The sequence below is a fragment of the Leptonychotes weddellii genome, chromosome X, assembly GCF_054177405.1.
Source record: "Leptonychotes weddellii isolate Sample4059 chromosome X, ASM5417740v2, whole genome shotgun sequence".
Taxonomy (NCBI): Eukaryota; Metazoa; Chordata; class Mammalia; order Carnivora; family Phocidae; genus Leptonychotes; species Leptonychotes weddellii.
This window is the reverse complement of record NC_138385.1, coordinates 25,299,049-25,324,105: the sequence shown is the minus strand read 5'-3', so window position 1 is coordinate 25,324,105 and position 25,057 is coordinate 25,299,049. Positions and strand designations below refer to the sequence as shown.

General features: G+C 43.4%; 1 long non-coding RNA gene across 1 annotated transcript in view; it reads left to right on the top strand.

Moving 5' to 3' along the window:
* Window positions 1-25,057, top strand: part of LOC115943721 (uncharacterized) — a 58,719-nt gene that overhangs the window by 21,698 nt on the left and 11,964 nt on the right. The window contains exons 2-3 of the long non-coding RNA XR_014141213.1: window positions 20,626-20,681; window positions 21,780-21,867. This is a non-coding gene — a long non-coding RNA (uncharacterized LOC115943721). The remainder of the gene's footprint in view (window positions 1-20,625; window positions 20,682-21,779; window positions 21,868-25,057) is intronic.

Genomic DNA, 25,057 nt, shown 5'->3' with positions numbered 1-25,057 from the left:
TCTTATGTTAATCCCCATACATTACATCATTAGTTCTAGATGAAGTGTTCCATGATTCATTGTTCGTGCACAACACCCAGTGCTCCATGCAGAACGTGCCCTCCTCAATACCCACCACCAGGCCAACCCATCCTCCCACCCCCCTCCCCTCTAGAACCCTCAGTTTGTTTTTCAGAGTCCATCGTCTCTCATGGTTCGTTCTCTCTTTTTTTAATTATTTATTTTAGAGGGGAGCGGGAAGGGCAGAGGGAGAGGGAGAGAGAATCTTAAGTGGACTCCATGCTGAGCGTGGAGCCTGACATGGGGCTCAATCCTACAACCCTGGGATTACTACCTGAGCCAAAACCAAGAGTTGGACACTTGACTGACTGTACCACCCAGGTGCCCCAGGTAGTAACTCTTCTTTAGATGTCTGATAGAATTTGCCTATGAAGCTGTCTGGTCCTGAACTATTATTTGTTGGGAGTTTTTTTTATTACTGATTAAATTTCATTGCTGGCAATCACTCTGTTCAAATTTTCTAATTCTTCCTGCTTCAGTTTTGGTAGTTTATGTGTTTCTAGGGATTTATTCATTTCTTCTAGGTTGTCCAATTTATTTGGCATATAATTTTTCATAATATTCTCTTAATCCTGTGTATTTCTGTGGTGTCAGTTATTTCTCCTTTTTTATTTCTGATTTTTAAAAAATTTTTATTTATTTATTTACTTTTTTAAAAGATTTTATTTATTTATTTGACAGAGAGAGAGTGAGAGAGCACAAGCAGGGGGAGCAGCAGAGGCAGAGAGAGAATCAGGCTCCGCACTGAGCACAGAGCCTGATGTGGGCCTCGATCCCAGGACCCTGGGATTGTGACCTGAGCCGAAGGCAGACGCTCAACCAACTGAGCCACCCAGGCGCCCCTATTTCTGATTTTTTTTTTTTAACTTGGGTCCTTTTTTTTTTTTTTTATGAATCTGGCTAGACGTTTATAAATTTTGTTGATCTTTCAAAGAAGTAGCTCTTGGTTTCATTGATCTGTTTTATTGTCTTGCTAGTTTCTATATCATTTATTTCTGCTCTGATCTTTATTATTTCCTTCCTTCTGTTGGTTTTAGGTTTTGTTTGTTCTTTCTTAGCTCCTTTAGATTATGTTGTTTATTAGAGATTTTTCTTGCTTCTTGAGGTAGGCCTGCATTGGTATAAAGTTCCCTCTTAGAACTGCTTTTGCTGCATTCCAAAGATCTTTGGCTATTCTGTTTTCATTTTCATTTATTTCCATATAATTTTTTTAATTTCAAATTTGATTTGTTGGTTGAGCCATTCATTGTTTAGTAGCATCTTATTTAACCTCTATGTATTTGTGCTCTTTCCAGATTTTTTCTTGTCGTTCATTTCTAGTTTCATAGTGCTATGGTCAGAAAAGATGCATGGTATGACTTTGATCTTTTTGAATTTGTTGACACTTGTTGTGTGGCCTAATACGTGATCTGTTCTGGGAATGTTTTGTGTGCACTTGAAAAGAAAGTGTAGGGGCGCCTGGGTGGCTCAGTCGGTTAAGCGTCCAACTCTTGGTTTTGGCGCAGGTCCTGATCTCATGGGTGGTGAGATAGAACCCTGTCTCCAGCTCCATGCTCAGCAGGGAATCTGCTTGAAGATTCTCTCCCTCTGGACTTTACCCCACTTGCATGTGTGCACTCTGTCTCTCTCTAAAAAATAAATAAATAATTTTTAAAAAGTAGGCCAATACTGTACTAAAACATTGTTTTAACAGAGAAAAACCAAATCATAATTTTGTACCAGTGTACTTTTGATATTAAAACTCATTTTATTTAGTTAAATTTATTCCAATTTTAGCTAGTCCTGATCGTGTATAAGATTACTTTCCAAAGATTCCTTTTTTTTTTTTAAGTAGGCTCCACACCCAGAGTGGAGCTCAACACGGCACTCGAACCCACCATCCTGAGATTAAGACCCGAACCGAGACCAAAAGTTTGAATGTTCAACTGACTGAGCCACCTAGGTGCCCTCACCTTTCTTAAACATTTATTTATTTTCTTTAGTAATCTCTATACCCAACATGGGGCTTGAACTCATGACCCTGAAATCAAGAGTTGCATGCTCTTCCAACTGAGCCAGCCAGGTGACCCCCAAAGATTCCTTTTTCATAAACCTTCTACAACTTTCTTTTTTTTTTTTTTTAAAGATTTTATCTATTTATTTGAGAGAGAGAGAGAGGGCGGGTGTGTGAGTAGGGGAGGGGCAGGGGAAAAAGAGAGAATCTCAAGGACTCTGTGCTGAGTGCAGAGCCTGACTCAGGGCTTGATCCCAGGACCCTGAGATCATGACCCCAGCGGAAATCAACAGTCAGACGCTCAACCGACTGAGCCACCCAGGTGCCCCTACAACTTTCTTTTTTACATTGAGATTTTGTGCTGTTTTCCCTCTTCCCCACCTCTCTTTAGGAAAAAAATTACTTTATTTTCACTCAATAAAATGCATTTCCATTCCTCATACCTTCTTTTACTGAAAACATACATCTTACTTTTTTTCATATGGAGTTGTTTCCCTTATTTTTTTTAGTAGCTTTAACCACATGTTAATTGGAATTCTTAACTCTTAGAAACCTTTAGTCCTAGTGAAAACAAAGTAGTAAGCAAATGTGAATTGTCTGTTATAGCAGCATTCTTTAGATTGGTAAATTTATGAATACATTTCATGATTTCTAGAAACGTATGCTTCTTTATAGTACAACCTTTCAATAAAGGATGAAAAATATTTACTAATAGTCCCAAATTTATCTTTACTTTCTCTTTAATTGGAAAGACAAAAGTAGATAAATCTATGCTCAGTAATTAATGTTTTATTATTTTATCTTATTTGGAAATAATGTAGATATTTAATGAATTTAACTTAACACCTCACTTAACCTAAAAGCAAAAGTTTAAGGTTTCAGGTTACCAAAATGATCTGAGCAAACATTTAAAAAGTTTACCTACAAACCTTTTTTTTAATTTACACCTTTTCCAATTTATTTGTTCTTAACACTTATGTTTAGATTGCCCACAAAAACTCCATTAGACATCAGACAAAGTCAACCATTATTTTTTTAGTTATTTATTGCTGAGAAATTTTGTAACAGAGGTAACGTGGATTAATTTGGTTTTAAATAAACCCAGGCAGAATAAAGGTTTTATATTTAATGCTAATAACTCTAAATGATATAAGAAGTGGTTGCGGTTTGGAGCTGATGGCCAAGAAAGAATTCTTGAGACTTTTTTGGTGCAAAAAGTTGGTTTTATTAAATCACTGGGATGGGACCTGTCGGCAGAAAGATGTGCACTGGGGTCATGAGAAGTGGCTGACTACATACTTTCAAGTTGGTAGGGGGTTAGGGATAGCTTAATTCTGAAAGAATTTTGGAAGCAAGGTTTCCAGGACCTTGAGGGGGCCAGCTATCTTTAGGAAAAGGTCATTTACTATGTCTAGTAAAACCCTAATCGTGAGACCCTTCAGATATATCTCAGTGGGCCATTTGCTTAGGGGATGATTACAAACATATATCTTGGGGGTTAGAGATAAAGGAAGTTTCCAAAGGAATTTTTGTATGTTAAAGTAGACTCAGGATACTGGGGGGCGGGCTAAGATTGCTTTTTGCCCTTAGGAAACCATCAACGTTGAGGCAGTTGAGTTCCTAGAAGAAGGTCTCCCTGCTTCAAGGACTTGTCAATGGGCTGTAGGAATTAAGGAAACTTAATTTTTTTCTTTTCCCTTTACTTCCCACATCATAAAGACATGTCTATTTTGGGGGCACCTGGGTGGCTCAGTTGTTAAGCGTCTGCCTTCGGCTCAGGTCATGGTCTCAGGGTCCTGGGATGGAGCCCCACATCAGGCTTCCTGCTTGGTGGGAGGCCTGCTTCTCCCTCTCCCACTCCCTCTGCTTGTGTTCCCTCTCTTGCTGAGTGTCTCTCTGTCAAATAATAAAAAAAAAAGACATGTCTATTTTAATTAAACCAACAACATTAAATTAGCTTTAATACTTAATATTTTCTAGGGCGCCTGGGTGGCTCAGTCGTTAAGCGTCTGCCTTCGGCTCAGGTCATGGTCCCAGGGTCCCCACATCGGGCTCCCTGCTCAGCGGGGAGCCTGCTTCTCCCTCTCCCGCTCCCCCTGCTTGTGCTCTTTCTCTCTCTGTCAAATAAATAATAAATCTTTAAAAAAATACTGAGTATTTTCCAAGATCACGTGAACCTGAAATTCATTTGGATGGTCTTTATTTTATTGTTGGGAATTTTTATGAATACTAAATTTATATAAGCATGTAATTTTCTAGAAGCCAATTAAAGTTCTTTTACAAATTAATTTTAGCAATACCATTGGGAGGTAGAAAGATATCTCACATTTACTGTGTGTGTGTGTATAGACAACATAAACACTATATACAATATACAAAGATATTATAGCTTTTGTTTCTACTAGTATCTTTGTCTCTTTTTTAAGATTTTATTTATTTATTTGACACAGAGAGAGAAAGCACAAGTGGGCAGAGCAGCAGGCAGAGGGAGAGGGAGAAGCAGGCTCCCCGCCAAGCAGAGAGCCCAATGCAGGGCTTGATCCCTGGGATCATGACCTGAGCCCTGAGCGGAAGGCAGACGCTTAACCAACAGAGCCACCTAGTCGCCCCAGTACTAGTATCTTTGGAGATGACATTATAGGCCCAATTTCCAAGTATCTTTCTCTATTTCTGCTGAAAAACTTCTCCCTTAAATTTGCATTTGAAAGAATGGCTCTTAGGTCCTAGAGAAGATGGGGAGGGGGAGAAAATATACATCACAAAGGCACTGAGAAAGTACCTGCATTTTCTCTAAGGTGGTGTTTTTTGGGGGCATATTTGCCTGTTATCAGAGGTGCTAGAATGTGGGCACAGGAGCCTTTCTTTGCAGTTCTAATTTTTAGAAGTCCTCTCCCTCCGCTCTATTCTTCAGTCTCCGGTGATTCTGGGCTGCGTTTGCATTTCAAAATCATGATAAGATTTATAATTTCAAGGGAAAGAGAAAGAATGCAGATTTTTTTCTGAGAGTTTCAAGGTAATTGGTATTTAATATTTTCTTTCTCTTTTCTTAAGTGCCAAACAATTTGGTCTAATATTCTAATATAATATCTTTATAATATCTACAAGTATTTTGAGAGGAATAGTTGAGGTTTGGGGGTTGGTAAAGATAGGTGTGTTTTGATTTGTTTCTGGAGTTGCATTTCTGGTTTTGTATAGATTTGCAAGATAAAGACAGTTGTTTCTAATTCCCCCAAAGAACTGGATTACTGCCTGACTATCTGGAGATTGACCTGCTTCTTTAAAGTTGCTTCCACCAGGGAGATTGTTAACTAAAGTGGGAATTAGAAGATTTATGTTTTTGTAACATCTGTATAAAGCATCTTAACAAAAACCTTCTCTCTGAGTGTGCAGTTCAACCTCGGCTTCTGTTAGCCCCTGAATATTGGCCTTTAGCTGATCACTTGTTCCTCTGTGATGGTGTGGGGCGGGTGGTTGTGAATGCCCACTAATCTAATTGGTCTCAATTTTTGAAAAAAAAATTTATTTAAATTCATCTCTAAATTTGGTAAAATCTTCTCAAAGGAGAGGTTTAAAGGGCTTTATAATTTAAAGGATCTGCTGCTATCCGGAGGACATGAAATTTATTTTTGGTGGGGGTCTAGGATGTGTCTGCAAAGGATGTTGCATAGGAATGCCTGAAGCTGGCACAGATTGACTACAGAGCCCTAGAAGATAGGAGCAAAATGAGCCTTACTGCCAGTCTCAGGGGCTTTTGTTCAATTCATTTCTGGTTTTTAGCATTTACATGAGCAACCTGTATACTTTGGGTCTCAACATTAGGCTGGAGGCCATCTAAATTTTGCAAGGGAGGGGAAATTAAAATAGGAAGATGGGGCTGGGTTTCAAGAAGGGGATTTACGTTGGATATAGACATTAATTTTTATTTTAAGTCTAATTTCTTTTCTTTCATCTTGTCAAAGGAGTCCCTAAGGCCAGCTGTTATACTAAGACAGTTGAGAGCACTCTTTAATTGTTTTTCTTTCAAATATAACCAAATTAAAAGATCCATTGTCTGGCCATTGACAAGTAGGATCTATTAATCTTTTATTTATTTATTTATTTATTTTTAAGATTTTTATTTATTTAACAGAGAGAGAGAGCACAAGTAGGCAGAGCGGCAGACAGAGGGAGAGGGAGAAGCAGGCTCTCCGCCGAGCAGGGAGCCCGATGCGGGGCTCGATCCCAGTACCCTGGGATCATGACCTGAGCCGAAGGCAGCCGCTTAACCGACTGAGCCACCCAGGCGCCCCATTATTAATCTTTTTTTTAAAATAAAGATTGTATTTATTTATTTGTCAGAGAGAGAGGGAGAGAGCAAGCATAAGCAGGGGGAGCGGCAGGCAGGGCATAAGCAGGCTCCCCGCTGAGCAAGGAGCCCAACGTGGGGCTCAATCCCAGGACCCCAGGATCATGACCTGAGCCAAAGGCAGACGCCCAACTGACTGAGCCACACAGGCACCCCGGATCTATTAATCTTAATAGTGACTTAAACCAATAAGCCTTTTTAAGGCTTAACTATGGACACAAGAGGCATACCCAAAGACAGTGTAAAAAAAAGGGCAGCCCAAACAAGGTGCAGAAAGTTCACTTCCCAGAGTTGGTCTAAGAAAGCAAAGGCCTTTGTTGTACAGAGGGTTAATTTATCCCAGTATAGCAGGCTTTCACGGTGTCAGGATGGAGAATGTTCTAAGGTGCCAGTCTCAAGCTCCCCCTTCCCAATAAAGGAGTCTTGGAGTTAGGTAGGAAGTGCTCTAACAGCTTTTAAGTGCTTTACCCACGCCCACTAATTTTGTGGCTTTGGCTTTCAAGGTGTCCATTAGCAACAGGCCTTACCTCATGTGCTTCATTAACCCACATCAAAGTTTGTCTAAAGTGACACTGGTCTGATGAGAAATGTGCACTCATCAGTCTGTAAGCTTGCCTTGAACAGCAGGCTTATTAGGGTCTATGCTTGTATTTTTACCCTATCGTTTTTCCTCCTTATGACAAATGATACAACAGACAAAGACAAAGTAAAACAAAGACCATCTCTGGAAAGAAATGGATCGCTACTCTACCAAATTTACTTGAGTCTCTAAGCCCAAGGAACTAGTTCCACAGATATTCTTTCCTGCTAATCTAAATATATATATATAAAAGACTTTTATCAGTCTTGCTTCACTGGACTCCACAGACAGAGATTCCAGGAGGCTGACATGGTAAGAAATCTTATCTTCTCCTGGCTGTATGTCAGATGCCCAAGGATCTGCAGAATTTTTGGAGCAAATATCCAGTGGAAGTTTATCCTGCCAAGTATGGCAACTGTTGGGGAAGAAAAAATTTACTCTTTAAGGGTCTTCTAGCTGGTCTAACAATTAAGTTGACATGAAACATATTAATGGGACAAAATCAGATTTAATTACAAATGTACAGGGAATCCACACAGACATGAGATTCCAGATAGTTGGGCAAAGTGAGGTAAATATGTCCCAGAACTAAAGAGAAGGGAATGGGGTCTGCTACTTGAAAGGGAAGGAAAGCAATTCACAGGAAGATGAAAAAGAGTAAATGTTTGGTAAATAAGTGTTTGTTGAGCCATCTAGAAATAATGGGTCACAGAGAGGACTTTGATCAAACAGGTCTTGTTGGTTCCTCCCTGTCTACCATGTCCTATTATAATGTAGATATCTATATTGATCACTCTCTTTCTGGAAGAAGTCCTCTATCTATATTCTTTGAGACAGTTAGGGGGAAGGTCAAATTTTTTTCCTGAGTCCTTTGGGCATTGATTATTTTCAGCTCAAAATAATCTTCCTGCCAAAGAGGCTCATATTGGGGTGGCCTGCCCTGGGCCCCTACATGTGGAAAATAAAAAACACATACTTAAATAAACGATGGGTCAAATTTAAAAAATACAAAGGAAATTGGAAAATATCTTGATACAAATGAAAAAGTAAACACGCCATATGGAAAATATGAGCTGCAGTGAAAGCAGCGTGGAGATAAATTTACATTTGTAAGCAGTTTATTTATTTTTATATTTAAAATTTTATTTTTTTTTTTTTTTAGAGAGAGGAGGAGAAGAGGAGCAGAGGGAGAGGGAGAGAGACAGAATCCCAAGCAGACTGCACGCTGAGTGCAGAGCCTGATGCGGGGCTTGATCTCAAGACCCTGAGATCATGACCTGAGCAGAAATCAAGAGTTAGACGCTTAACCACCTGAACCAGCCAGGCTCCCCATCACTCTCTTTCTTTCTTTCTTTTTTAAGATTTTATTTATTTGTCAGATAGAGAAGAGAGAGAGCACAAGCAGGGAGAGTGGCAGGCAGAGGGAGAAGCAGATTCCCCACTGAGCAAGGAGCCCGATGTGGGGCTCCATCCCAGGACCCTGGGATCATGACCTAAGCCTGAGGCAGATGCTTAACCCACTGAGCCACCCAGGTGTCCCACACTCTTATTTCTTATAGGTCTTTCAGATACTCTATTTCTTCTTGAGTCAGTTTCACTAGTTTGTCATTTTAGGAATTTGTTCATTTCATCTCTGTTACCTAATTTGTTGGCATACAGTTGTTCGTACTATTCCCTTATAATTCTTCTTTTTATCAGATTATTAGTAATCTCCCATTGTTTACTTCTGATTTTAGTAACTTCTGTTCTCTCTCTCTTTTTTCTTTTTTGGTCAGTCTAGCTAAATGTCAATTTTGTTGACATTTTCAAAGAACCAACTTTGGGTTTCATTGGTTTTCTCTACTCTTAAATTTTCTGTTTCATTAATTTCTGCTCTAACCCTTATTTCCTTTTCTACTTTGAGTTGTTTGTTATTCTAGTTTCTTAAGGAGATTGTTGATTTGATATGTTTCTTTTTTAATGTAGGCATTTGCAGCTATAAATTTCCCTCTAAGTACTGCATTTAATGTTTTCATATGTTGTCATTTTCATTCATCTCAAAGTGTTTTCTAATTTCCATTCTGATTTTTTTCTTTGATCCATTGGTTATTTATACTGTTCTTTAATTTTCACATATTTTTACACTGACCAAATTTCTTTATTTTTAATTTCCGTTTCCATGCTGTTGTGATCTGAGACATACTTTGTATGATTTTAATTCTTTAAAATATACTCAGTCCACAGAAAGACACATAATTAAAATGTCAAAAATTAAAGATAAAGAATCTTAAAAGCAGCCAAAGGAAAACAGTTACATACAAGAGAACACCCATAAGACTCTTAGCTGATTTTTTAGCAGAACCTTTGCAGGCCAGAAGGGAGTGAGGGGTATGATATATTCAAAGTGCTGAAAGGAAAAACCTACAACCAGGAATACTCTACCCAGCAAAGTTATCATTCAGAATTGAAGGACAATCCCAGACAAACAAAAGTTGAAAGAATTTATACTACTAAACTAGCCTTACAAGAAATGTTAAAAGAACTTGTTTAAGTAGAAAAGAAAAGGCCATAGGCAGAATGAAGAAAATTATGAAAGGAAAAGATTGCAGTGGTAAAAACGTATAGTAAGATTGTAAAGGTAGTAGATCAATCCTTTATAAAGCTAGTATGAAGGTTAAAACAAATGTAGTGAAATCAATTATATCTATGAAAATAAATCAAGAAATAGGAGTCACAGCTTTGGAAGTTATTCCCCATGATCTCCTTATTGACTACAGATAAATGTACAAAAAAAAGTCGGCTCAGGTCATGATCTCAGGGTCCTGGGATCGAGCCCCACGTTGGGCTCCCTGCTCAGTAGGAAGCCTGCTTCTCCCTCTCCCACTCCCCCTGCTTGTGTTCCTTCTCTCGCTGTGTCTCTCTCTGTCAAATAAATAAAAATCTTAAAAAAAAAAAAGTTAAGGAATACACAAAATAAAATGATGTAAAATATGACATCATTTTCATAAAATGTGGAGGGGGGTAAAAATGTAGTGCTTTTAGAATGTGTTCACACTTTCACACTTGGCAAGAATCAACTTAATACAGACTGCTGTACACATAGGATGTTATATGCCAACCTCGTAGTAACCAGAAACCTATTAACAGATGCACAAAAAATAAAGAGAAAGGAATCCAAGCATAACACTAAAGAAAGTCATCACACCACAAGACAAGAGAGCAAGAAAGGAACATAGAAGAACTACAAAATAACCAGAAAACAATTAACAAAATCAAAATAAGTACATACTTATCAGTAATTACTTTAAATGTAAATAGACTACATGTTCTAATCAAAAGATATAGGGTAACTGAATGGGTAGAAAAAACAAGACCCATCTATATGCTGCCTACAAGTGACTCACTTCAGACCTAAAGACACCTACAGAATGAAAGTGAAGGGATGTAAAAAGGTATTTCATGGAAATGGAAACAAAAAAGCTGGGGTGGCAATACTTATATCGGACAAAATAGGCTTTAAAAGTAGGAGTGTATTGAGAGACAAGGGTATTACATAATGATAAAGGGATCAGTTCAACAAGAAGATGTAACAGTTGTAAACATCTATGCACCGAACATAGGAGTACCTAAATATATAAAGCAAATATTAACAAACATAAAGGGAGACTTGACAGTAATAATAGGGGACTTTCATGCCCCACTTATATCAATGGATAGATCATCCAAACAGAAATTCAGTAAGGAAACAGTCGCTTCAAATGATGCATTAGACCAGACAGACTTAATAGATAAATACAGAACATTCCATCCAAAAGCAGCGGAATACACATTCTTTTCAAGTACACCTGGAACATTTCCCAGGATAGATCACATTTTAGGCCACAAAACAAGTTTCATTAAATTTAAGAAGACAGAAATGATATCAAACAGATTTTTTAAAAAACAGAAACAGGGGCGCCTGGGTGGCTCAGTCGGTTAAGCGACTGCCTTTGGCCTAGGTCATGATCTTGGAGTCCCAGGATCGAGTCCCGCATTGGGCTCCCTAGTCAGTGGGGAGTCTGCTTCTCCCTCTGACCCTTCTCGTGCACTCTCTCTCTCACTCTCTCTCTCAAATAAATAAATAAAATCTTAAAAAAACCCAAACAGAAACAGACTCATAAATACTGGGAACAAACTGGTGGTTGCCAGAGAGGAGGTTGTGGAGGGATGGGCGGAATGGGTAGAGGGGATTAAGAGGGACAAAATTCCAGTTATAAAATAAATGTTGGGACACCTGGGTGGCTCAGTCAGTTAAGCGTCTGCCTTCGGCTCAGGTCATGATCTCTCAGGTCCTGGGATCAAGCCCCACATCGGGCTCCCTGCTGAGCGGGGCATCTGCTTCTCCCTCTGCCTGCCACTCCCCCTGCTTGTGTTCCCTCCCTTTCTCTCTGACAAATAAATAAATAAAAATCTTTTGAAAAATAATAAATGTCACAGGGATGAAAAGTACAGCATTGGGAATATAGTTAGTCATATTAATAACTTTGTATGGTGACAGATGATAAATACACTTATCATGGTGAATATTTTGTAATGTTTATAAATGTCAAATCACTATGTTGTACATATGAAACTAATAGAATATTATTTGTCAACTATACTTCAATTAAAAAACGTTTCAATAAGGTGCTTCCGGCTGCACAGTATTAAGTAGTAAAGTTAGTTTTGTGCCCAGAGTCCATATGCCTCATACTCAGGTGGCTTGCCTTTCCAGGATCTGTTTGCTGAGATCCCTCTGGCTGAAAATAGATCTGCCTTATAAAGCTCTTACTGGGTGCTTGCAGCCTGGTGCTGGGTTGGCCCTCCATAAGGATGGCTGCTGGGGAGGAAACTGAACTTCTGAGTTCTCTGTGACTGCATTTCTCATACTGGATGCCAGGCTGGGTGCTCCCTGGGTCTGCATTCCTTTCCATACCACACAGTGCCCCCTGGTTGGTCCCAGTCTTGTATCCCAGCAGCCAAGGACCTGGGCATCCCTCTACTTCTCCATCCATAGAGGCTGTGAAGCCAGGCTGCAGACTGAACACGTGGTGACTCTACCTCTTCACTGTTCTTCCTCCTCCCCCTCTGCCGCCACTCAGTGCTCTCCTCCTCCAAGCCAGCACCCTACCTTGCAGGCAGAGGACGTCATTCCCTGAATAGGGGGAAAATGGAAGCCAGTAGGTTGGGCTGGGAGCTGACTGCTGGGGACCTTTGGGGCTTGATGAATCCGATTTAAGGACAGGGTTTAAGGGTGGCCATTCGCTGCAGGAGTCAGGAGCGTAGGCTGGGAATCTTGTGCTCCTCTTCCAGGGGCTGCTACCTGCCCAGCATGGCAGATAGAGGTTTCCTGGTACCCTGTACCTTGAGCTGCCGGACTCAGGGGCTGTGGTTGGAGCATGATGCTCATCTGAGCAAATAGGTTTTCACAGGAGTGAAAGTAGAAGGAAAAGAAAGGGGGGGAAATGGGAAGAGGTGAGTATACGGAGCACTTCCTAGCAGGTCCTGCTTAGTGGTCAAGGCTTGTGGGATACCAGGTAGCTGTTGACTGGGTGCCCCACTTTTAAGCACGCATGTGTTTCCATTATGCCCGGAGGAAGTGATTTGGATGCTTTCCTGGCAGTCCATGGGGAAGAGGGATGAGCCGGTTTCAAAGAGGGCCTTCTCCATGCCAGCCATCCCATTAAAGGGAGGGTTCTGATTTCAGAGAATTACTACTCAACAGGCATTGCAAGGCATCATAGAGGTAGTGAAATTGAAGCCCAGTTAGGGAAATACACTTGGCCGAGGTCCACAGTGAGTTAAAGACACGGCTAGATACATTCATTCACTCATTCATCCATTTATTTATTCATCAGGCATTGTTTACATATCTGTTGTGTGCCAGGTACTGTGCTAGACCCTGGGGGCGTGGCAGTGCTGAGACCAGCCAGGCTCTGCCCTCCTGGATTCCCTAGTCCCCAGTACAGAGAAGTGAATGAGCTGATTACCATTTAGATTTCAGGGATCGGGGGTCAACGATCAAACAAGTCTCTGAGATAGACCAGTTCTGCCCGTACTTCCAGCCTCTTTTCCTCCTCTCCCCACTCAGTCCCTGGGTTCTGGTCGCTTGGGCCTTCAAAACACACCAGCCTCATTGCCACCATGGGTCCTTTGCACTGGCTGTTCTCTCTGCCTGGAATGTTCTTCCTCTAAGTCTTTGTATGGCTGCCTCCTCCACAGCATTCATGACTCTGCTTGGATGCCACCTCCTCAAAAGCCCTCTCTGAGCCCCTGACCTAAAAGCTCCCAGCCCCACAGTGTTTGGTTATTTGCTCTCTTGTTTCATCTCCATCTCCCTCCTGGAGGACAGCGCTCAGTACTTAAGTGGTGCCTGGCACCTATTAAGTGCTCAGTTAATATCGGCCAGTGGTCTTAGGAAAGGCTCAGGGACTCCTCTTCTTCCCGGAAGGTCTCTGAGCGCTTCGGGTTTGCCATCTTTACAGAGGACAAAGACTCTCCTTTTACAAATAGTAAACTGAGTTGCAGAGAGAGGCAGTAACTGCCTGAATTCATAAAGTTCCCACAGTCTCTCGCCTCACCCTCGTGCTCCCCCCAGTCTTGGGGACATCAGAGCCAGTCCTTCACACATTTCTCCTCATTGTACTGAGACCCAAAGAGGCTCTTCTGCCCCAAGGACACTCAGGCCGAAAGCAACAAATTCTCTCCGTTTTTGTTTAACTGGGAAGATCTCAGCCTTAATTTCTGAAAGATAGCTTGGCTGGATGTAGGATTCTGAATTGACAGTTTGGTGGTGTTTTGAGCACTTTGGATGATGCCCACCTGCATCAGATGGCGCGTTTACACACCAGCTCCCCGCGGGCATTGGCTAGGGACTGTTCGTGGGAGCATTGACTCCCCAGCATTTCCGGCCTTCCCTGCATAGGCAGAAGGGCTTCAGTCCACAGAGGAAGCAGGGGGCAGGTGGATGTTGGGCCAAGTGCGTATGGCTGAGGAGACGTGGTAGGACACACATGTCACCTGCTATGGATGACCCGCCATGGTGACACAGCAGCAGGGCCACGATCTGAGCTCAAGGTCGTGTGACAGCAAATTCCATGTTCTTAGCCACTGCTTGATTTGGTGAATGGAGAGCTAGCAAAGAACAGCAGAAGTTTGCTAGAGGCCTTGTCAAGATTACTTACCTGGACTGTTTCTCATTTACATATTCCACAGATTGTTAGAGACACCTGCTCTGTGCCCATCCTCTGGTTGGGCTTTCAGGTCACAGAGATGAACCAGGCATGTTTCCTACCCTCAAGGTAAATATGTCTGCTGGGAGATGGTCGTCTAAGGGGGTAAACCCACACTTTGTTCCCCATCCTATCTGTGTTGACTAGGGAGTCCTTCCTGGAGGAAGTGTTGCCCAAAGCACTGGAGAGGACTTTTGGGGGGCATCAAACCTATTCCTTTCACTTTACAGATGAGGGAACACAGGACTGTAGCAGAGAAATGGCCTGCAGAAGAGGGCAGGAGGCGTCCTGGAGGCCAGCCTCTGAGTGGCCATGTCCTCCCTTGGGCTCTAGTCCCAGATACAGACAGGTCACACTGTCCCGGACACAGCTGCTCAGTGCCTACCCCCTCCATCCTACCCAGAGCTCTTTCCTTCAAAGGGCGGCAGACTCAAGGCTCTGCTCTAAGCCTCAGCACTGGGCCATTTCACCTTAACAATATAAGCAACCTCTCCTGAGAGAATTTCGTATACCGGTGTGGGAGAAGGTGTGTGTACACCTCGGGCTGGGAGTGTGAGAGGGCATCTTAAGGTTTGGTGAGTTGGTTTTTCTCCTTTGGATTTACATAGTCCTCAGCTGAGTCCTGGAGGGGAAATGAGCCATAAGGGAAAACAGGTGAAAAAAACAAAACAAAAACTTCCATTTCCAAACTCCACAGCATGAATTTCTCCAAGAAGCCTTTTTTTAATGATTTTATTTATTTATTTGTCAGAGAGAGAGAGAGACAGGGTGCTCCAGCAGGGGGAACGGCAGGCAGAGGGAGAGGGAGAAGCAGGCTCCCTGCTGAGCAAGAAGCCCCATGCGGGACTCGATCCCAGCATCCTGGGATCAGGACCTGAGCCGAAGGCAGACACTTAACCAACTGAGCCACCCAGGCGTCCCTCCAAGAAACTTTTAACAGATGCTTTCCACCCCCCACAAAGCTTTTGCAACTATAATAGGTCTGTCTTACGGGGATATGGACCTAATAATGACCTATAACACAACCCATTGTGGATATTTGGCCAGTGGTACAGCCGACCTCCCCTGAAAGGAGTTGTTACAGTGACCTAGTCTACTTGATCTGGCACTGCAGGGGGCCTTCACAGTCATCCAGTCCATTCCCTTCACTCGCCAGATAAGGAATGCAGGCCCAGAGCCGCTGCGGGGCCTACTCAAGAGAGCCCCTAGAGCTCAATCTAGAGAAGGCCAGCTTCTGGGCAGCCTGGTCTTCCTTTCTGTGTGTGAGGTCATTCAGTTTTGGGCAACACACTCAAGTTCATAGCCAGGTTCCTATCCTAAGCATTTACCACACTGTCCTGCCCAGAACTCTTTCACTTAAAGGGCCAAAGACTCAAGACTCCTCTCCAAGCCCTGGCACTGGACCCGTTGGCCTCTCAGAAACCTAAACACCCTCCCCTGCAGGCATGCAGTAGCCACTTTGGAGTTGGTTTTTGCAGGCCGTTAGAGAGCCTTGCAATTTGTGCTCTCCTAACAAAAGGCCAAGTGTGATTCCACTACAACTCTCGTTTCTCCCGATCTTGTTACAAATACGTGTCTGCCAACTGGTACTACAGCACTTGAGCGGCCACCAGCTTTGCACTTAGGTTGAACTAACTTTCTTAGAAAAGTAGGCCAATAGCTTGGAAACTGTTCTACCGATATTTTAGAACCCAGGAAAACAAAAGACTCCTTCTGAAAGCATGTTCTGTCTTGTTACATAAAGAGACACAAGAGATTTTAGATTCCGTCAGAGATGGCATAATTGGTACCCCTGTCCCCCTCCAAAGCACAGCCCCCAGACAAAACTAGGGCTCTTATGAGAACTGCAGAGTTGGATCGTAATTTTCTATTTCAAGGCCAAGTATCTTGGTTTAGGAAAAATAATGGAGATAAGGCAGAGAATAAGGAGTGGTCTCTGTCTGGTACCCCTTGAATTAGGGAGACCAAAAAAAAAAAGAAAGAAAGAGAAAAAAAGGATGTTTTGAAATTAGAAGTGGAAAAGAAGGTTGTGGAGACCTAGAGGAGAAGGAAATCCGCGGCAATGGCTGAGCCCAGACCTGTTGGGGTGTGGGGGCATAGGTGGTGAGGGCTGACAGGAAGGAAGCCTGTAGGGCACAAGGAGGTAGCTCTAACCAGCTGGGCTTTACAAAAAAAAAAAAAAAAACCCAAGTGGGAAACAGATGCATTTGTAAATCCGTCAATTCGTATGTAAATTCAGATTGGTATGTAAATTAGCCCCTAACATCGTCCACAGTCCCCATCACAAGGCCAAACAATAGGGTTACCTTCCTTTAACTCCACCGGTCATCCTAAGAGGTTTCATTGGAATGAAAATATTCACGAAGAATGAGGGAAAATCCGGACCGAGAGGAAGTTTTACAATGTGATTTTCCCTGGCCTACGTCACCAACCCTAACACCCCAAGAAACACAAACGATACTTCTGTTTCTTCACCTTAATCAGAAGGAATTTCCAAAGATGTCTCATGAATTCCATGGACCCACATCAAAATCTCAACTCCAGTAAGGAGTCAGACAGAAATATTACAAGATGCTAAATTGGTTCTTCTGGTATTTATTTAATATAAAAACTTAGACTTTGGAATCTCACCATGGCCAAATTTGTTAGATGAATAGATTCTGTAGTCCCAAAACAGGTGAGTGTTCAGTGTTTATTCATTCTGAACTGGAAGCAAGGAAGTTAGCTACCAGCCGTGAATCCTGGCCAACATGTGGGATGTGAAGGGATGAGGAGGTCATCTTCATAGTCATTGAGTTGCTGTCCAAGAGTAGCAACCACAGCCAAGGCCATAAATCATGGTCCATTCACCTCACTGTGCTCTTCCTCACCCTGCGAAACATGGGAAAGACTCAATCCATAGGCAAAATAAAAATGATGTTTGGAATAACTCTGTTCACACCCTCCTGATATTTCAGGCACCATGCACAAATTGGCGTATTCTCTCTCATAACTGGTAGCCTTGTAATATTGTACATCAGTATCTCAATTATTAAATATAATCACATGGGCGCCTGGGTGGCTCAGTCAGTTAAGCGTCTGACTCTTGATTTCAGCTCAGGTCATGATCTCAGGGTCGTGGGATGGAGCCCTGTGACTGGCTCTGCGCTGGGGGTGGAGCCTTCTTGGGATTTTTTCTCCCCCCACCCCGCCCCCCATCTGTCTCTTTAAAAAAATAGAATCACACTAGAAGAGAACTTCGGTTCATCAGGATCTTACACTTATTGCAGGAAAAGACAACTATCCAAGAAAATCATTTTTACTTTGCTAAGACTTTTTTTTTAAGCTGTTGTTTGCATTGTGTTTTGTTTTGTATACTGTTTAGAGGAAATCGCAGGGGGTGAGCACTCACTCAGTCTCATAGCTTTCATGTTTTCCAGCTACAGTCATGGCAATGCAGTTTGATCTCTGGAATGATGTCTCTTAGACACTACAACCTCACAGCCATTCCTCAGAACCTGCCGTACCCATTTCTGACCCTGCATCCTTGCTTGTGCTATTCCCATTCCAAACCCTTCCGCGTCTAGCGCAATCATTTGGGTCTTGCCTATGTTCCTCTCACATTTTCTGCCTCCTTTCACTCACCTCCTTCCTCTTCCTTCCCTTTCGCAACCTTACCTGCCCAGAGTTTGTCTTCCCTCCCTGAACCTTATAGGCCTGAAGTGTGAATCCCTCATTAAGAGACAACAGCTGGAACATGGGCTCCCACTGAAAACTGTTTTGTGGGTGTCGTTCTTAGGTTCCCTACCTGCACAGTGAGCACTTGAATTTTCAGACGGGGTGACCTACTTTTTTGTTTCCTCACTTGAAGCTAGGGTAGTGTTTTGCATGTAGTAAAGAAATGAGCAATGATTATAATAACAGCTGAAACTTTTGGCAGGCTTACTGTGTGCCAGGGACTGTGCTGAGCAATATGCATTAATTAGGATTATTGCTATTTTGCAGATGAGAAAATAAAGACAGGGAGAGGGTAATAATTTGCCCAGATCACAGAGCTGACAACTGGTACGATGGAATTTATTCATCATATATTCCATTCGGTTCACTAGACTCTCTGAGAAGAAAATGGCTACATGCATATTTTCACATATCTTTTGTTTTTTATCTTGCCATCTGTGACAACATGGATGGAACCAGAGGGTATTATGCTAAGTAAAATAAGTCAGTCAGAGAAAGACAAATACTATAGGATTTCACTCATATGTGGAATTTAAGAAACAAAACGGAACAAAGGGAAAAAGAAGAGACAAACCAAAAAACAGACTCTTAACTATAGAGAACATACAGATGGTCACCAGAGAGGAGGTGGGGGGGGATGGGTGAAACAGGTGTGGGGATTAAGAGTACACTTACCATGATGAGCACTGAGTAATGTACAGAATTGTTGAATCACTGTATTGTACACCTGAAACTAATATAGCACTGTTAATTATACTGGAATTAAAAATAAATACAAATAAATAATTTTGAAATCGAAAGCAAAAAAACCCATTTTCCCCCGCACATTATCTTATGATACATTTTGGCATTTGTTAATGTCATGTATGCCAGGAGCTACTCCAGTACATCCCCTCTGTTCCACTGATAACAGTGGTAATTGCCCTTTTGAGCCAGCATTAGTCTTAACAAGTAGTGTTCTGTAGTTCGTGGTCAGTTGAATAAATAAATAATAAATAAATAAATATGTGGTCAGTTGAATCTCTTACATACTTATTAGACTATTCTTTTGTTTTCTTGCTTATTTTTTTCATTTTAATTGAAATTGTGCTAAAATCAGAAAATTTGGAGCAAATGGTCATATGTACATATATGCTGTCCTCCCATCCAAGAGCATATCTATAGTGACTCATTTTGCAAATAACACCTAAATCTTTTTTTAATTAAAAAAATTTTTTTAATTTTTATTTTATTTTTTTAATTAACATATAATGTATTATTTGTTTCAGGGAAATAACACCTAAATTTTAACGTATTCTGTCAGCATTGCTTAAATCTCTCAGTGGCCCCTAATCTCTCTTTAGCAACAAGGTCCAATTCTCTTTGTAGCCCTCAGTAGCTAAGTGAATGTTGTGCAGAAGCTTCTCTTTACACTGACCTAGTTTTGCTCGGACCTTAACCTTCTTTCTCTGAGGCCAGTAAGGTGTAGGAGGCCTGATCTTGGTCCCTTTCTTTCTGACATCCAGAACATAGAAGACAGTTTTCTGGAAATCAGTTGCTTCCATTTGGTAAAGTCTGTATCACTCCATCCACTCCTGCTCACCCATTTTTGTCCTTCTACCAGCATCTGTAAAACACTTGGGGCTCAAGAGATGTTCGAAAAAGGTAAAAAAGGGGGCGCCTGGGTGGCTCAGTCGGTTAAGCATCTGACTTTGGTTCAGGTCATGATCTTAGGGTCCTGGGATGGAGCTCATCGGGGAGCCTGCATCTCCCTCTCCCTGTTCCACTCCCCCCACTCATGCTCTGTCTCTTTCAATTAAATACATATTAAATCTTCAAAAAAAACCCACTGCGGTGATGTTATCACAGGTCTATGCGTGTGTCCAAACTCATGGAAATGTATGCATTAAATATGTGCATTTTTATGATTAAGTATACCTTAATGAGGCTGAAAGAAAGAAAACAGAGTTTTTGGTAAATTGGTAAATTTGGTTAAGCTTTGGTGAATTAAGTCGTATGGTAACTCGATCCTTCAAAGAATGGCCCACTTGTTCACTTGGTCATTCTGTGACTTGGCTTTTGGTGACATGGCTCTTGATGAACTGACTTGGAGCCAAATCCGTGACTTCTAATACCAAGCAAATGAGGCAGGGTTTTTATCCGCGGATAGATCCTCTTTAGAACTTCCCCATGGAAACAAGTGCTTTATCATGAGAAGGAAAATTCTGGGATTTTATCCGCACACAATTGTGGGAACAAATCACTCTTGACTTTCCCTTTCCCTGGCCTTTTCTAGTTCCTTTCTCCCTTTTCCTTCCTAATGTAACAGGCTAGATGGGCAGAAGGGGTGGGAAGTGTCAGGGGTCTAGTAAGGGTTGGGGTCTGGGTGGTAATGGGGACAGCCAGGGCAGGGCCTTAGTGTGTAGCACACCCCGCTCCTCCCAATCCCTGATATTTGCTGGGAGACGCAGTTGCTGCAGAAGCTGCAGATGTCTTTCCGCATGCGTTCCCCAGAGTTCCCAGAAGGAAAGTGTATGAGTGCTGCTATGGCAACCATTTTCAACCAGTGGGAAGTAAAGCTGAGACATTTCTGCCTGCTCGGGTTCTGTCAAGGAGGGGAAGTAGGAGACAGCTGAGGGAAGGAGAGTACGATCAGTCCTAGCAACTATCTGACCTCAATAATAGGAGCAGTCTGTAGTATTCATACTCCGTTTCTTTCCAGCAGGAGATGAGCTTGCAGGGCTGTGCCGGGATGAAGAACGATAAGCCTCGCCCCTGGTATGTATTGGGGGTCCTTATTTGCCAGTCACTGGGTTCAGGGCTCGGTATCTGTTAGGCCATTTCCTTCTCACAACAGATATTAATATTTTCTTTTTTTTTAAGATTTTATTTATTTATTTGACAGAGAGAGACACAGCGAGAGAGGGAACACAAGCAGGGGAGTGGGAGAGGGAGAAGCAGGCTTCCCGCGGAGCAGGGAGCCCGATGCGGGGCTCGATCCCAGGACCCTGAGATCATGACCTGAGCTGAAGGCAGACGCTTAACGACTGAGCCACCCAGGCGCCCCCAGATGTTAATATTTTCATATTAGATTTCAGAAAACAGAGACGAAGAGCATTAATTTGCCCAAGACTCAAACCCAGAGCTTCTGTGCTTTTTGCTTAGCTATTCCCAGATTCTGAGATAAGGGCCTCTGTTGTATGCTTGATGGTTTCCTTTAAAGATATCTTTTATGGGGGCACCTGGCTGGCTCAGTTGATAGAGCAGGCAACTCTTGATCTCAGGATGATGAGTTCAAGCCCCGCGTCGGGCGAGGAGCCCACTGGAAAAAAAAAGTCTATTAAAAAAAAAAACTTAAGAAAAATAAGGATATCTTTTATGAAGCACAGATGACAGAGAGTATACTATAATGGTTATCAGTGCAGAATCGGGGCAATTTACATAGCCTATGGGATTTAGACAAGTGAGGCAGGGTTTTTTTTTTCAGATTTCCTTGCCTATAAAGCGGGGATAACAGTGATGCCTATTGAATAGGATCTTTATGAGGATGAAATCAAATAGTTCATTGACAGATTAAGAACACCTGGCACATTGTAGCCTTTCTCTTTAAGGTTTACATATTCCTGCCGTTAGTATTAGTAGTAGGAGGAGTATAAATGGTACTCTTTTAAATGGTCTTAATTGGTGAAATGAAAAGACCATGATCTGTATCAGAATCCTGTTTTGTTATTTAGTCCATGAAATCTCCAAGGCTGGGAGCCCTGCCCTTAACCCATGTGCTTTGTATGTGGAGTGGTTGATTTCTCGTGTTGAAACAACTGGTCTCCATCCCAACAAGCTAAGGAAAGTACTTCGCTAAGTGTTCTCTCTCTTCAGGAGGAACTATTGAGCTCGCTGCCTGGAAGCCACCGCACACATCCAGGCCTGCCACACACAGGTTGGGCTGCTGAGCTGGCATAGAGAGGTAAGCACGTGGGAGTGGGAAGGAAGGAGTGTGGAAGGCGGGGTGGCTTCGTGGGAAGAAGACCAACTATGGACTCACAGGCTTGCAAACCATGGATCTGCCACAGACTGGCTTTGTGACTTCAGGCGGGTTGTTTCAGCTGCCTGAACCTCATCTGAGCAATGGGATCATAACAGGGGTTGACAAGGCTGAAAATAAGAGGAAATGAAGGAACTCATATAGAGCACCCCGAACAAGGCCATGCTTGCTGTAGGTCTTCAGTAAACATTCACTACCCCAAACATGATGATTAAGAGACTAACCACAATAGATAGAATAAAAAAGTAGGGGCACTGGAAAGAGCCCACATCTTCCCTGCAGCTGGGGAGATTTTCTCAGTACTCCAGGCACAGGTGTGGCTTGAGCTGTGGCTGGTAGAGTGAGTGCCCAGCCGCCGAGGGCGAGCGAGACTCGTGAGGACACTGGGTGCTGAGCACGTAGGCTCCGGAGCAGAGAGACCGCTGCCGGGGACGGCGACCAGCCTCAGTTCTGCTCACTTGTCCAAATCCCATAAAGCGCATCCGACCAGTTGCTATGAACGTCGTAGCGTTCCAGCAGGGGCCAGACCGCAGCCCTGCCCGCCCCCCGCCGTGTACCCTGTGTACGTGTGCGGTGGAGGGGGCACGCCGCACCTCTGGAATGGGAGCCCGAAACACCCAGCCCCACAGCAAGGGCTTTCCTAAGGGGCAGAGCTCTGAGCTCCTTTGTGTCATGCTTTTGGGGCAAGGACAGCGGGGACCCCTGGAGAGAGGAAGTAGTCTGGCTCCTGGCGTGATCTTTCAGGCAAATACAAAGGAGCCGCTGGGCAGGCGTCATGGAAAGAGGCTGGTTTCTCCGCATCTCACTGGGTGCCCAGCCCGTGCACTGCATTCTCGGAGGAGAGGACCCCCGGTCAACCACGCTCTTACCCGGAGCTGCCTTCCCAGCCCCGTGCCCGTGGCAGAGGCCTTCCTCAGGCACCCCTGCTCACGCCTCCTCGTCGCAGGCAGCGGGGCGCTTAAAGACACATTTTCTCCACTCGGTACTCAGGACTTTTCCACTCCCAGCCCTTCCTCCTCACTGCCCCCCCACCGCGTGTGGGTCCATAAAATGGCAGGAGCCTTCTGTTCAGGGCTTCCTCCCCAGTGAGACCATCCCTCGAGGCTGCGCCAATCCATCTGACCCTTGCTGGAGCTGGTTCATGGAACAGTGGGGGGTGGTCCGCACCTTCTCTGGTTCACCCCCTGGTTATACTATCAAAGGAAGTGATTAGAGTCTTGACTGTTAGTTTTATTTTGACTTCTTGTTTTAATCGACTACTCTGAAACCTGGCGACTCAGCTTTCTGTAGCTCAGCTCAGCTCTTGAGAAAGAGGTGCGGTAAGCAGGGTAGTTGATGTGGAAGAAAATCTCAGGGGGCGCTTGACCAATGGGGTACCAGCAAAGCGTGCTGGCAAGTCAGCTGCAAGAGGCAGAGGATCTCATGGGGCAGCAGAAGCCACGGGGCATTCTTGGAGGATGGCAGCGAATTGTTTTTTCCTTTTTTTTTTTTTTTAAGATTTAGTTATTTATTAGAGCGCACGAGTGGGAGGGGCAGAGGGACAGGGAGAGAGAATCTCCAGCAGACTCTGTGCTGAGCATGGAGCCCAACGCGGGGCTCCATCTCAAACCCTGAGATCATGACCTGAGCCGAAATCAAGAGTCAGCCACCCAGGCATCCCGCAAATTGTTTATATAAGCTTTTGGGTTCCAAGGTGGACCACTGGTCCTTCTCTTTAGCTCCCAACACCCTGGCTGAAATCGTTGGGTGGGTCAAATTAGAAATCCAACAGCGAGGGACTGTAAGAAAGCCAGGGAAGCAATTCACTCACTACTGTTTCCTGTTCTCTGATGACGGGACCAGAAGTTGTCAGAGACCAGGGAAACTGAGTTGCACCCAATGACTATTCTTAGATCTAAGCCGATCCCTGGTGCCAGTGGACGGTCTGCTGGGCATTGTGTTATTGAGACTCATGCTTCTAATTAAAAAAAAATGTAGAGCTCTTTGAGATTGCTATGTCCAGTGCTCTCAGGAGACCTTAGTAACTTGACAAGTTTGCCTCTGTGATGAAAGAGGGAATCTTGTTCAACTTCACAAGGGAAAGTGGCTCCGAGTGAGGTACATCACCGTAGACCCCCTCCTCCAGAGTGCCTTGACAGTAGCCACTTTACCTGAGGAGGAGGAAGAAGGGAGAGATGAGAGGGTAGGATTATCAGAGACCCTCTTCCTCAGCTTTGGGCTCTGACAGATTTGGCCCACACATGATGAGGCAATGAAAAAACTTGTCTGGAGCCCCCTTACAGAAGCTACGGAGACCCCGCACCCAGCCTGGTAGTCTTTGGGATCTACAGTGAGGGAGTGGGAACGGTGTTTGATGAGGTTGTTCACCAGGCAAAGATTTTTAGGTTTGTTCATGCTGCTCCTGCTCGTTATCGAACCCAATTAAACCACCCAATTAAGCTTCAGAATGAGGTTAGGTCAATTGGTCAGCCACACAATCTGGATCTTCACTGAGAAATTTCTGGGCACTGAAAAAGTGGCTACTGCAAATAGAGCAAATTTGACTGACCAAAGTAAAAATGTCAAAATGGCGATCAGGAGCCCTCTTGTGGACTTTCTGGGCAAGAGCTTTTTCCAAAGACAGCTCTGGGCCCAGTCACTCAGTAATGGGTCCTCAAAGAAGGAGATTGATGTGCTCCCCACTAAGGAACTCTGGGCCAGTACCAGGTCATGGGGGACTTGATAGATGGTCCTACTAGGGTCTGCATGGTGATGGCCCTCTGCCTCTCCTGGTGAATCGGGAGATGAATCCAAGAGTCTGAATGTCTTAGTGTCTTCGTCAGCTCAGGACAGAATGAGTGGCCTGCTATTGGCTTTGGTGGATACTGCGCACATGATCGATGGCTGTGAGGTAATCTTAAGACCAGAAATCCCATGGGCGCCTGGGTGGCTCAGTTGGTTAAGCGACTGCCTTCAGCTCAGGTCATGATCCCAGGGTCCTGGGATCGAGTCCCGCATCGGGCTCCCTGCTCTGCGGGGAGCCTGCTTCTCCCTCTCCCACTCCCCCTGCTTGTGTTCCCTCTCTCGCTGTGTCTCTCTCTGTCAAATAAATAAATAAAATCTTTAAAAAAAA